General features: G+C 40.0%; 1 protein-coding gene across 18 annotated transcripts in view; it reads left to right on the top strand.

The window, feature by feature from the left end:
* TSNARE1 (t-SNARE domain containing 1) overlaps positions 1-12,592 on the top strand; it is a 485,628-nt gene that overhangs the window by 438,427 nt on the left and 34,609 nt on the right. The gene's annotated exons all lie outside the window — the stretch shown is intronic.

Below are 12,592 nucleotides of genomic sequence, written 5' to 3'. Positions count from 1 at the left end.
CTTCCATGCAAGTGAAAAGCAGACTGAAGTATGCTTGAATCTAAGTAGCCTTGCACCTTCCATCCACAGCCCTGGCTCTAGCTCAAGCGAGACCTTCGGGTGCTGCAGATGTATTGTTTATTTTAAAAGTACCAAGAGATTATGTCTAGCCTCAAGGCCAAGTTACAAGTCCATGTTGCTTAAGAACACCCTACAATCCCGTAGTGCAGAGTAGCATCTCATATCACTTGACTCTGGGTCTCTTCTGGGTCCTGTGTAGTTCCCTTTTGGTCCTAAGACATTATTATACATTTTTTCCTGTGTTTTTGGCTCTGGAAGTACCCACACTATTACATTCTGCTAAGGAAGACCGGAGCTTGAGCTAAGACATGTCACACAACTTGCTACAAAAGTTGTAGAGGGTTTTTTAGCTTTGGTCACTAAGCGTTTTGGCATGTGCCTAAACCTGTGTTTGAGACAGAGAGAGACTGCAAGTAGATGTCGATTTGTGGTAAAGTTTCTCAAAGGCACGCCGGTGGAGGTGTTCAGCAAAGGGGTGGAAGGAAAGGGGTGGGTTCTGCCTGAGAATGCCTGTTCTATCCCAGGGAAACCTTTGGGTAACACAGATTGGATATATCTGACTACTCTGATGTTATGGAGGACAGCCAGCGTTGCTGGCTATTCCAGTGTGAGACACAGATGTTGACAAAAGTGAGAATACTACTTAAAGAAGAATGGCCCCCGATCTTTCCCTTTCTATAGAAAGAAGACCCCAAGAAACAATTAAGCTACTATGTTCCAGAATGCACCAAAACTATTTTTATTTTCCTTGTTTGTACTGAAGGACTGATCTGATGGCTGGTAAGGAACTGGACGGAGAAGTGACGATCCCAACTTAATTCTTGATTTTGACACATGTCTTTTCCCATGGGAAAACCTTCAGTTCATTTTGGTGTTAGTTCCCCTTCCCCAAATTCGGGTAATGGTGTTTGAACTAATTGTTTCAGTTATGTTATTTGGGTCAATTCTTCTGCTAAAAATGGTTGGAAATCTTCTCTAACCCAAAGGTGTTTTGAGGGTAAATTCACTAAGTGCTTCCATCCCTGCAGATACTATTGTAACATTAAGAGAGGGCATATAAGGACTTTGGCTGATAAAAGTACCTTAGGAGAAGAACTGGACAGAATAATCTTCTGTCATGTGTTGAGTCAGCTAATAAAAAAGGTAGTTACTTAAAATGTCCACAGGCATCAAAGCGTAACGGAAGTCTTAGACAAAGGAAAATAATTGAAATTACTATGAACATAATGAGAAATAGGCTATCAGGTTTTACAAAGGCTTAGACCAAGGGCTTCATTCTCAAGCTATAGACAGTAGAATTGCTTGTAGCCAAGTGTAAAAAAAAAAAAAAAAAAAAAAAAAAAAAAAAAAAAAAAAATAAAAATAGATTTATAAAAAGGATATTACAGAGGGTGGTATTAAGTGAACCCAACTTGTCAGTTCTGGATCTCAGTGTGAACCCAGGTACCATTCTCATTAGAATGAACAGAGATTGAAGCATTTAGTGCTAAACACTTATATGCCTCACATTCCTTTCATAATGGACTATAAGAGAGTTTGCCAAACTGAAGATATTATGGTACGGATATTAATAAAAGCCCTGCATGCCTTTCATCTAGCTGGTCTGAACTTGCCACTCCAAGTACGCCTCTGATGTGCAGAGCTATCAATATCCATGTTTTAAAGGCAGCAAAACTGAGATATAATGTCTAAGGTATTTCAGGTGAAAACATCCCCCCACCAACAACCTCCGCTATTACTTTCACTGTTCTGTCTCAGTCAAATATTGATTGTGACTCACCCCTAAGTGAGGAAAGTGCTCATGTTTAACATCAACACATTTTCTTTCTTATACATTTCATGCAAAAACAAATCCCATGCAAAAAATCCCAGCTGTAAGGATTCCCAAAGAAGAGGCAGACTGAAGTCAAATTAAGAAAGGCAGATTCATCTTTAACTCATCCATTTAAAAGTTAGATTTTTCAGTCTAAGTGAGCTCTCTGAACTCCCCTCTGTGCAGTCAAAAATTGTAGGTATCACCAGAGGCTGAGCAGTCCTGCCTCTCTTTTGATACTGTCTTAGAAGATGAAACACCTTTGGGAGCTGCTGGGTCCTTTCTCCTGGCTGCACACAAGCCTGGATAACGTCCTTCAGAAAACAGAGAAGACAAGAGAAGGGAGAAGGGACAAAGGCAGAAACCCATCCAGTTCACTACCCTGATTTTTAAGGGGAGCTATTTAGGGATGTTGAAGAAAATGGATGAGAAAAAAAGCACGTGAAGCATTTAGAGAAGCAAATTAGAGTGTTGCAAGGTCTCAAAAAAGATCCACCTGGACTGTGGGGATTAACTCAGCTCTTTGTGTTTACTGCCACTAGCTGACCTAACTAGACAGTGAGGATGGTGAAGTGTATAAAGCTGTTGTAGCTCCTTCCAGGCTCTTGTGAAAAGCCCACTGCTAAAACCGAAGACAAAATAGAGAGCAGGACAAACTGGTGATGGGTGAAGGCTGGAGAACAGTTAGGTATTGAATAACAAAAAGGACTACCTAGTTTATTGATATTTGCAAACTAACGGTCATTTTCCTTAGCCCTAGCGTTATAGTCACGATAGCAGGTAAACAAAAAAATACTTTAAAATAACCCTGTAACATGCCAGTGTGAAGTTAAGACTTGTGGTATGCTTTGTTCCAGCTGTTCCAGGGCTTTGTCTTCATTTCTTTTTGGCTTTGCTAAAACACCAGAGAGTAGGAACAATATTCCAGTTCCTACTAAACTGGCTTCAAGATATTTTAATTAAACGCTTATATATTTTACAGAATCCAGCTCCGTATTCAGGGAGTCTGTACTTGAAACTAGGACTGCTGCCTTTTTCACTGTAATATGATTCACAGCTACAGACAATCTACTCAAGATAATGAACAGGAGTCCAGCCTCACAAGAATCAAATGGTACTTCTGCAGAAAAGTGTTTTTATTTTCTCTCTTATATTGGAAAGATAAAAATAAGGCAAGTTTTAGAATAAGGTGTCTAAAAATAGATTCTTATTTATGCTTCAGACTTCTTTCCTTGAACTTTACCTTGAAAATGCAGCTCAAATAACATCATATATAACTTCTTTTAAGCTTTGGAAGCAGACTATTGTGTGTTCCAATAATTCTTTCTTTTTTTAATCATCCAAATTTCAAACTAATTCTGATATTCCTGTGAAATACTAGTTATGCTATTTATTTTATGCCTTGTACGATTCCAGAAATAGCTTTCTATTTTCCTTTCTAAATGATACTGGAACCTACAGAGAACGAAACAATCCTATTCTGTCCTTTTTTTCCTATAATAATAATAATCAACAAGAGTAGCATTCTGTCTACCTCTGTAGCACAATTTATCATCTGGAAATCTCCAAATGCTTTTGAAAGCACATGATATTATCTGTGCTGTAGCGGCTGAAGAAACAGCAAGCACATAGTTAAGTGATTTTCCCAGTATCACAGTGAAACATCACACCAGAGCTAAGCACAGGACCACATCTCCTCCTGTTTTCTTCCCAGGTGGTTAGCTCTTCTGTAACCTCTCCACCATTTCCATCCTGTGTTAGTTGAATTTCCTGCACCCAGTTGCACTTGGTTAGATGTGATTTAATGATGAATCCATCTTTTACTGTTACCATGATGACAAGAGAGAATGAATCTTTTGTCTTTCAAATTGAACATAGTTTTAGGATGTAGTTTGGCCTGAGACTCAGGGATGAGACTCAACTGAACAAGTCTTTCTAATTTCTGGCGGGGGACCTGTGCTGTGCTCATCACTGCGGTATCCCAGAACATGCAGTGTCACAGGAAAACTGCTTGCTGGAAGGCCAGTGAGTATTTGAGGGGCTGCAAATGGTATATGGCAAGTGGTCCTCTCACACAACTCCATAGTGAATGCACTACTCTATTCTCTCATGTCTCTCCCAGCAGCATAGGGCCCAAGCACAGAGGAAATCCTGCTGAGATAATCCTACTGAGTTACTCCTTACTGAGTATCCTAACCTGCTATACATCGAGTATTGAAACTTTAGAGAAGAGGGGGGAAAAAAGAAAAGAAAAAACCACCAACCCCCCCCACACCTTCCCCAACAATTCAATTTTAAAGGGATTTTGTGAAAACTGCATCATGTTCATTGAGATAGCCCAGTTTTCATGGTATTCGCACATACAGTCCATTCTTAAGAAAGCCTGAATACCTCACGTGGAAGTTCAGCCACCCACTCTGGCAGCTTTCAAGTGTCATAAGATTAAGTTCTTGGCTCCATCTTCCCTAGAGTAGCTTGTTATTTAACTGATGTACCTCCTTAATCGTTTCGGTTGCACAAAAGCTCTGCGGGAAGAAACTGTGTGTTAATATCACTGGAAAACAGGCCTGAAGAATTAGCTGTAGCACCAAAGACGAGGGCTTTTTCATTCTAATTCTTGGTGGCCAGCCTTACAAATCCCTTATTATTCATTCATGGAAGAGTCACATTTAAAATGCAAATTCCTTCCCATCCTCTTCCCCCATCTCAATGCGTTTCCTTTGAAGTATCCCTGGAGCTCTTGGGGGACCCTCCACAATGGGTTCGCTGTGATCAGCCAGCTTGCAAAACGAGTGCCCTGCACCAGCTCAGGTGAATTCAGCCGAGTCCTGCTTAGCAGTCCCAGCTTGCAAAAGGCATCTGGACTTTATGGCAGTGGAAGGAAAAGGCAAAATAAAGGATAGCAGGTATACTACTCTCAATGCAAACTTACACATTTTTTTCTTTATTTAGCTTCAGTACTATTAGCACTGATATTTTTACTAAGTCAGGGTTGTCCCTCCTGAGGCACATCACAGACCCGTGTGTGCCATCAGCAGATGTGGCGGTGAAGTCAATACTATAAATAGATCTCTGGTTTTGTCTCCTAGACTGGAAAGAGCAAAGCTCTCCTATGGCATCCATTCTAGCAAACAATGTCAAGCCTCAACTGGCGTGGAGTTTCTATATCCACATAGGAAATGATCCAATGTTTTTGGTCCTTGCTACCATCCAGCCATAGTTACGAGTTCTTCTAGGCAGTGCTAGCTGGCCCAGGATCAAATCGTGCTAGGAATAGTTCTATAAATTGAGAAAGCCTGCTGTGTTCCACTGCAGTACCCGTGGTCCCAGGGTGGTTGGGGAACGTATTGGAGGAAAAGGTTGTGTTTTCAGATAGAGCGCAGCTTAGTGACTGCATTGTCTGCGATTCAAACTTCCAGGAGCAACATAAATACTGGTAATAATGACCATAATAGTATGTTAAATAATATTATCAGTAATGGCTAAATAGTTTAACAATCTTCATCAAATGACTGAGTACCTTATCCAGCAGCTAGACTTGCTGTCTCCTGTTTACTAAGGTAGACAGTACTTAAAACCGGGCGCAATGTAATTTTGAGCATAGACCGCACTACTTGAGTTAAAAACAAATGTTTATCAGTTTAATGTGGTTTGTGGGGAGAGCTCATGCAAATTAATGAACTCCTGAAACCTGTGGCCACAAAGCAATAGTTTAAAATTTATCAAAGTTTACATAATATTAATGGGGTCCCAATGTTATTTCCCACCTTGAGTGCAAGGAGATACGGCATTCTTAGTCAAATGCATTTTCCTAAACTGTTAAATCAAAACTGTGCATACACTGCTCGTGATTCACAAGTCGTGAATATGTGTTGATTTTATGGGTTGGTAATGATCCATGTCCATAAACCAACCATCCTGTCGACTGTCACACAATTCTCTTCCACCTTGGTTTAAGACCCATCAGATGCATTCCACACAGCTTGACGTCCTTACACGGTTGTACACTTCGGCTGTCTTACTGCCCTTTTCCAATCTGGAACTCAAATACTGCATCTTTCCTACTTTTTAACCAAGGTCTGAATGCCCTTAAGGAAAATGTTGGCCCTTTCAGGGAAACCCAGTCCTTCTACTTATGAAATGAAAAAGCTATCTGGAAAATAGCTTGGCAGAAAAGGGCCTGAGGGTCCTGGTGGACACCAGGTTGAACATGAGCCAGCAGTGGGACCTTGCTGCAAAGGCAGCAAGTTGTATCGTCAGGTGCGTTAGACAATGTATTGCCAGCAGGTCGAGGGAGGTGATCGTTCACCTCTACTCAGCACTGTTAAGACCACAACTGTGTCCAGTTCTGGGCTCCTCAGTACAAGAGAGACGTGGACATACTGGAGAGAGTCCAGCAAAGGGCCACAAAGATGATTAAGGGTCTGGAGCATCTCTTCTGTGAGGAAAGGCTGAGAGACCTGGAGCTTTTCAGCTTGGAGAAGAGAAGGCTGAGGGGGGATCTTATTGATGTATATAAATACCTGAAGGGAGGGAGCAAAGAAGACGTAGCCAGGCTCTTTGCAGTGGTGCCCAGTGAGAGGACCAGAGGCAGTGGGCACAAACTGAAACACAAGAGCTCCCTCTGAACATCAGGAAACACTTTTTTACTGTGAGGGTGACTGAGCACTGGCACAGGTTGCCCAGGGAGGTGGTGGAGTCTCCATCCTTGGAGACATTCAAGACCCATCTGGACGTGTCCTGGGCAGCCAGCTGTAGGTGGCCTTGCTTGAGTAGAGGGTTGGACCAGATGACCTCACAGAATCATAGAATGGTTTGTGTTGGAAAGGACCTTTAAAGGTCATCTAGTCCAACCTACCTGCCATGGGCAGGGACATCCTTCACTGGATCAGTTGCTCAAAGCCCCATCCAACCTGACCTGTAGAGGTCCCTTTCGACCTCAACCATTCCACAACTCTGTGATTCCAAATACCAGTAATTAGAGAGAGAAAACTGGACACCTGGTTGCCTAGAAAAGCCAAACATCCTCAAACAGCAGTGTGATCAAGTTTGCAGCTTCTCACAAATTTCGTTAGCAAGTAGGTAGTGAGTGACATGAACTTCCTTTACCAAATTCCTTTAGCTGTGTTTGGCTTTTGTGCTTTATGTTTGGCTCCATGGGTATCTGGGAGACCTACTTCTGCTTTTAAACGTGATTTGTGATTTTATTAAATCAATTTTGGAGTTAATTATGTTGGGATGGTTCTGCCTGCCAACAGGAAACCAGGACAGCATTTTTAATGCCCTTCAGCCTGCATAATTTAAATAAATTCATGAATGCACAAAAATGGTTCTACCTCGTTCCTCTTGCCCAGCAACATGTGTTGGCATAAAGAGCTCAGATTTGCTGTAATCGCCTTTTCCTCTCCAGTAACTCCTTAGAAGTCAGCCATCTCCTTCAGATAACTCTACAACTTCCACCGATTCTAATTATCTCAGATTTTGTTTCTTTTTATAAACTTTTGGATTTGGGATATTTTGTGTAGCTTGAAAGAGTAATCGGTAATTTGGGAGTGAAGGAGTCACACCAGGACAAATATTAGGAGGTTACACTCCGCAATTATATATCTGTTGAAGTCAGGAATGCTTTCAAATTCCATCATTAATTTTTAGTATTCCAAACAATGAATCTCTTAAACAGGGTTATCAGAGAAATAGGAATTTAGGGGTCAAAAATAAAACTCTAAAGGGATAAAATTTTGGTTTGGTAAGGGATGAGGACAGAGTCTTTTGTGTATTTCCAAAATGTCCCAAACTTTTTTTCACTGAGAAACAGTGATAACTATGTAAACTTAAATACCTTTATAATCCTACTATACACTGTGTTATTCTTAAAAATTAATTTCCATATAAGATATTTGTACTGTACTAGATGTTCCATTACTTACAAGCTATCTTTACACAATCCTGTTTTGAAAAGGCATCAGAGGTTAAAAAAGAATATCTGGTCCGTTACGCTCTAAAATATAAGGTTGTTTTTACTGTCTATTTAGTCCAGCTTTATAGAAATAAAGCTAAGAGGGTTGCACTGTTTCCGTTAAGACATAATTCTTTGGTCCTACATGGCTAAGCATTTAGCATTTGTCCACATATATTATCTGGTCTTTTCTTTTGATCCTTACCATTCTGTCAGAGTGGTCAGCACAGGACTGCCTTCTCCTGCAGAAGTAGCTATGGATTTTGGTCTTGGAACATTGAAGATCAGTTTTGATTCCATTTGCACCAGGAGTTGTTTTTTTTTTCTTTGTGTTTGGCCAGGAAAACTCAGTAGTACTTTTAAATTAAGAGCTTCCTAAATACTCTAGTATTATTGTGAAAAATGACATCAGTGTCTGACTTGCTTCAGATTTACTTAGATCTTACTGCTGTTTCTTGGAATGTGAGAGAATGGATTTGCACTTTATGATGTCTTCCCTCTTACTTTTGGGATCTCAAACAACCGTTTGTTTGCATGGTGGTCATCTGCATATTCTAAAATAGTCGCAACTGTGCAACATATACATTCTATAGTGCCTTTTATCTCCCCTACCTTTACAAAATATGTATCAATCTCTCTCTCTTCACTTAAAGTCAGAGGGTGCTACTGGAACAGAGCGACTATAGGTTTATACTCTCTCAATCCCACTTTACTGTTTAAGCGTTAAAGGGGATTATTTAGAATAGAGAAAATAAAAATATTCCTTTTCACTAAAATTTGATCAGAACATCAAGATTAATAGTCATTTAGCATTTTTACTTGCCATTCCTACTCACAAGAGCAGTTGCTTCTTCAGTATTACAATGCGTTTAACATAACGTTGCAGTGAAATCCAAAGATAGCAAATCTTCATTGGAAAGAGAAAGGAAAATCACTCCTACAAAATTAACTGACATTTCTGCCTGTCAGTTGAAAGTTTTGTTATTCGATACAGACCAGATCATGCCTGATATATGACAATCCACCTATTCTTTCTGAATCACATATCATTACTAATAGTACATCCTGTAATAGGTACTCAGACAAAATATACAGTACATTATATAGGAGGCTGAGTAGAATCCATCTTATTTTCTTTACAGTGATACTTAAGAGAAATGAAGCTTATTTTTGCCAGTAAAATGCAAAGCCACTCAGAGAAATGATACCACTTCTTCTTCCACTATCCAGTGACTCGCCTGATCAGAAGGTAGCTGTGAGGCACTGATGTGGTGTGGTCATGAGGAGTTTATCAACTAATCCATTTCCAGCTGAGACACACAAACAATAATGACATTGCACAAGTGATGACAGGATTTCCCTCTGGAATACAGCATGTACTTCTGGTTAAAACAAATCTACTCAAGCTGGGAAGGTGGAGCAAAGGTAGAAACAGATTACTAACAGGGTTAAGATAGTGGAGACCTTGTCTTACAAAAGGAGACTAACAAGGTTCTTCTACCATGCAGCTGGAGCTCTAGCAGAACCTAAGTTAGCTCAGCTTGACTATGAACAATGATATATTTCTTTCCTGGGCTGGGGCACTTGATCTGACTTGGAGATAATGTAGGTCATTCTTACAATGATTTTCCCAAAGGACTGCATCCTCTCTTTCAGCGCTTCCGTGTTCCCGTGTGCAAAGAAACATGACAAAACCCACAAGTGCTTGTGTTGTTTCATTTTGCAAAAGGGAGTCTGAGAGTGGATACAACCACTCTGTAAATCCATCAGGAAGATGGATTCCTTTCCAAGGGAGGCACCAGCTGATAAGGATTTGCAGATTCAGTTCCATAACTGTGAATAAATTAATGCTTTGGCCCAAATGCTGGTTCTCCTTTGTATAAAAATTCTCCTCCTTTCCTTTTCATGTGCTTGTTACAGACCATTAAACAGTCCATGAACTGGGCTCTGTGTTCTAACAGACTCTGTAACTCTTTCTTCTTCCTTTTTTTTTTTTTTTTTCCTGCTGCTTTTCAGTCCTGTTTCAAAAAAGCTGAATGAGACTAGCAAAGGGTTAAACCAGCTTGTAGTGGACAGTGAGACACACACAGATTGCAAAGGATTAAATCTCTAAATGTCAAAAGGAGAGAAAGGAAGAGTCTACCTTGCAATCTTGACTGAGCATCCCATCGTTCCTCGATGTTAATGCTGGTGAAACAGAGATTAGAAAATCTGCTATTGAGCTAAGTGGAGACTGCAGTGGGGAGATAAGTGAAACAGAATATCTGTTCAGGGCTCATTTGTTCAACTTCGCTCGTTCAGAACCTTTCAGCTGGAGAAACGTAGTTCTGAATATGAAATTCACAGCTTGTTCAGCTCTGCCATCACTTCCCAAACCATTCTCACAAGTGAAGATCTATTCACTGTCATGCAGAAGGCTTCAGAGGATGGTTTCTTAGGTTCAAGCATGCATCTGGGTTTACACCGTGGAGTTACTCAATGCTGCCTCAGGTTAGATCTTATTTTTTTGTTCCTTGCTGTTGTTGGCCATAAAGCCTTGAGGAGAATGGATGGAAGAGTACGGGTTTTGATTCAAAATATGGGCTTCTTCCTTCTGAAGTAGCATTGACTGAATGTTCTCAGGAAATACGGGTGTTGCAGATTGAGTTGTCAAAACTGTTAGCATTAAGAGATCCCAGTGCATTTTCCCAGGCATCAAATTTGAGGCCAGATAATTATATTCTACTTATCTTTTTTTTTTTTTTTTTTCATTCAGAGCCTTTTTAAATCTTCTTTTAACTTCTGTGATATGATCCAAGCCCCTGAGTAACAGAAAATCTACAGACAATTCAAATCTGGCCTGATAAATTGAAGACTAAGCAGTGCATGTGCATGAAAAAGTATAAAAAAATATCTGAGACAACTTCTTACATGGGAAGAAGACTGAAGATTAAGTTAAAGGAGAACAAATACGTTATCACACAGACAGTAAAATATTCTCCTCTACTCCTCTAAATGTGTTCACTATGCCACAGGGAAAGGGCTTGCATTTTAAAAGCAAGCATAATGACATTCTGTACAGTGTGTCACTTGGATGACAATAATGATTAATTGATAGCACTGGGTTTGAAAACACTGAGAAAAAAACTCGAGGGCATGAAGTACCAGCTTCTCTCCCATCTAGATCTGGTTGAGAAGTTGCTTTGCAAATGCTTTGCAGTTGAGATGCTGTCTGCACTGAATCAAATAATTCAATTTGAAAGAGTAAGATAAGGGGCAATTTGATTTAATTTTCTTATTTTTCAGTGCCAGACTAGGTTCTAGGGCCCAGTATTTTTGTGTTTTCCGGCATAAGAAGGTGGGCATTGCTGGGTTAGTACCTTCAGCATACTGTTTTCAAGGGTGAGAGCAGGCTAGGAAAAAACATTTAGGGGTTGGTGTAAAACTAAAACAGCAATCAACCATTAAGAAATCAAAACCCTTGGGTTTCAAGGATGATTTAAAAAAAAAATCCAAACTATTTCTAGGCCTTAGGAAATGTAGTTTGCTAATAGACTGTAGTATAACGATTAAGGGGAAGCAACTGTAATTGTAAATTACCATGTGCCACGTGGAAGGCACTAATACACTTAAAATACAATAGCGCATACATCTATGACTAGTAATGAAGGTGATAATCACCTTATATTCACAAAGGAAATGATGTAATAAATCCTATATAATGCAGTTTACAGGTTACCTTGGCAAGGGCACTTGAATCGAAGAATAGGCAGTCCAATAGCTGCAGTATATATTATAATTAGGAGCATAAAATTCTAATGAAATGTTGTCCTAAGTAATATTGATTCCAATTTGGTGGGGTAAGAGCATGGTGATGTAATGGCATTCAGCTAGGTTGGTTCACTAAGGAATTAGAGAAACACCCTTGCTACCGTTGATGAGGCCCTTTCAGCAAGACTTCCACCTCTCCTTTTAATAAAACTTACACTTTTCTGACTCAAAAAAAAAAAAAGGAATCAGTAGGCAAAGGATCCTGCAAACACTCAATTGCAGCAGAAGCAATTTTTCAGCTTTAATTAGCATAAATTTAACATCCCATGCAAAAAGATGGGTTTGCAGAGCATACAAGCTGAACAAACCCTCCCCAAAGTGTTCTTAATTTCACATCTCACTTAGTATGGGGGGCTGGAAACGTTTGAAAGGAGAGTTTCATTGTAAGCTAGCTCTGTAAGGTGAGGAAGAAATACATGTGGTTGGTGAAATTGTGGGAGTGAATTAACAGCAGCTTTTCAGGATCAGGATGGAACTCTGGCTAAAAAAGAGCAAGAGACTTCATTTATAACTCTACAACGGTGATGGGAGATTTACAGAGGTGCCAATAGGAGCAGCATAATATCAAATATAGGCTCACTTTTATTAGTACCCTAATAAAAGTGGAGAAAATAATAATAAGGAAAATATCAAGGAAAGACTGAAGGAGTTAAGTCTTCTCTTCCCAGAGAAGAGAAGGCTTTTCCCGGTATTCCAGTACTTAAAGGACAGCTACAAAGAGGGCAGAGGCTTCCTCTTCACAGGCAGCCACATGGAGAAGACAAGGGGCAATGGGTACAATTTGTACCAGGCGAAGTTTCATCTTGATATAAGAAATTTTTTACAGTGAGAACAATCAATCACATGAACAACCTTCCCAGGGATGTGGTAGAGTCTCCATAGCTGGGAGTTTTCAAGCTGCAGTTGGAAAGGGTGCTAGATGATCTCATCTAGGCTCCCTTTTCCAGGAAAGT

This window comes from Accipiter gentilis, chromosome 2 (assembly GCF_929443795.1).
Source record: "Accipiter gentilis chromosome 2, bAccGen1.1, whole genome shotgun sequence".
NCBI classification, from domain to species: Eukaryota; Metazoa; Chordata; class Aves; order Accipitriformes; family Accipitridae; genus Astur; species Astur gentilis.
This window is presented reverse-complemented; position numbering and strand designations above follow the sequence as displayed.